Source organism: Hyperoodon ampullatus, assembly GCF_949752795.1.
Source record: "Hyperoodon ampullatus genome assembly, chromosome: 11".
Taxonomy (NCBI): domain Eukaryota; kingdom Metazoa; phylum Chordata; class Mammalia; order Artiodactyla; family Ziphiidae; genus Hyperoodon; species Hyperoodon ampullatus.
This window is the reverse complement of record NC_136924.1, coordinates 65505298-65507734: the sequence shown is the minus strand read 5'-3', so window position 1 is coordinate 65507734 and position 2437 is coordinate 65505298.

Genomic DNA, 2437 nt, shown 5'->3' with positions numbered 1-2437 from the left:
AAAGAAATACTAAATAAGAAACTACAAAATGACCTTTTCCTTTTTGGCATTATAGGAAACTAAAAAGTAAGTTACTCAAGTTGAAAATTAGTTTGTTTCCTTTTTAGTTGAAAAAATAGCTAGAAAAGGACTTTAATCCAATTGTTGGCATATGCCAGTTGTCCAGCAATCCATGTAAGACAGGTACTGTCAGGGACAAAAGGTGATCACGTGAGGCTTAAAACTCATTGTATTTATAATATGTATCCCAAAGGACATTATTACCACAGTTTCAAGGACCAGTCATAGTCTCAAATGTGCTATAAAATGATCTTAGCTTTGGAAGCTTCCTTTTTGAATCTCCTAGCATCTACCAATAGTAATCTCACACAGCCCAGTTCTTCTAGTAACTAAAGAAGGCAATTCATACCAACAAGACAAGGTGTTAACCTCCCCAGGGATCAGGATATTTTAGAAAATGCAGCCTTGACTCAAGGGAATGAATTGCTAGTAGTGATTCCTGGGGGCGGCAGGAGATATTCTGGGAGGAAAAACCTGTCAAATTATACCACGAAGTGGGCAGCCCACTTTGCTTGTCACTAAGACTGGGATGATTACCATACTATATGGTATTTACAAATTCACCATATTTATGCCTTTTTTTTTTCTGTAGGGCATGGTCCTAGTATTGAAAACTAATACAATGTTAGCTAAAACTACTCAGTTTATATAAATATATGCTGCATACCCTTGACTCACATCTAACTTTCACTGGAGAATAATTATTCTGATTGCAATTGATCTGTTATTTCTCAAGAACAGACATATTTTTACTTCATGTAAATTCATGGCAATATTTTTAACGTGTTACTGAATTGGAACACTACCCTTCTTATTCAATTTCAACACTTTATCAGTGATATGCAGATTTTTCTAATTCCCAGTTTAACATATCCAATTACAGAAAATAAACTAAATACACAGATTGAATTTTTTTTCACAACTTTCTTTAAGGAAATGCTGAAGATAGAATCTAGGAAATGCCATATTTTACCTTAATTTTAGGTGAAATTATAAAATAGAAATTCATTAATTAGTGTTAAGAAAAATAACATCCCCTCGAAAAAAAAGACCTTATCACATGTTTACAGATACTAGTGCAAATTAAATAAATACACAATTACAACAGCCTCAAAATTGTATCTAATTCATTACTCAATTCTAATATCCTCTTGTAGTTTTATACTTATTCTAGAGAGGCTGAAATTTATAAATTCTATTAAAATCAAAGGCCTTCCAGAACACTAAAATAATACTAAGACCATCATAATTTCTTACGAATAATCATTTTTAAACATCTTTGAGTCTTCACATAAATAATTATGAAAATTTAACTCAGAAGAAAAATATAATATCATAATCCATTAAAGAAAAAATACAGTGAGCTAGGCCCGTCAGTTTTTTTTTGTTTTTTTTTTGCTTTTACGCGGGCCCCTCACTGTTGTGGCCTCTCCCGTTGCGGAGCACGGGCTCCGGACGCGCAGGCTCAGCGGCCATGGCTCACGGACCCAGACGCTCCGCAGCATGTGGGATCCTCCCGGATCGGGGCACGAACCCGCGTCCCCTGCATCGGCAGGCGGACTCTCAACCACTGCGCCACCAGGGAAGCCCGAGGCCCGTCAGTTTTTTAAGAAATAATTAAGTTAGTGTATTCAAGAGCACTCTTCTTCTTCACTACGATAGGAAAGTGAAACAAAATTAGCATTTTACTCCATGACAGAAAGTTTACTGTACTTCTAAATGCTTCACATCTCTAAAAATACACTTCTCATTGTTTTAGAATACACACAAATTTTATATTTGTGGGTTAGCACAGTTATTTTCTTCTTGAGAATATGTTACAAAATGAAGCACTGAAATGAACAAAACCTTGCAGCAAAATTTTAGGAAATCTAAAATTATCTTGCCTGGGTCATATTTCAAAGACAGTGATCAATGTTGTTAGTCAGTGGGGGAAAAAAAAAATCAGTAGAAATATAAAATAGTCTTTAAAATCCAGACAGCAAATATAAAAAGAGACAGACTTAAGTGAAATCTGGGAAAGATATTTAAAGAAATGAGGTATGATGGAGTCATAGTGCTACAATTTATCTCAATATATTAAGTTTTAATAATAACCTATACTTCAAAGTTGCAATATCAGCAAATCATAAACTATCTGCTGCTGTGTTCTCATGACCTTTCTGGCCAGATGTTTAATAGTCACTAGTAAATACATTTAAAATAAGCATTAAGCTAACTGTATGATCATACGATAAGCATATCTGCCACTTAAGAAGGCAAATTATAAGTAAAAATGTAAGCAAACAATTTTGTATTAATAATAAATACAGTTTCAAGCATTTAACATTATCAATATTTTAAAAATTTAAATAATAAATGCAACTATTTTATACAG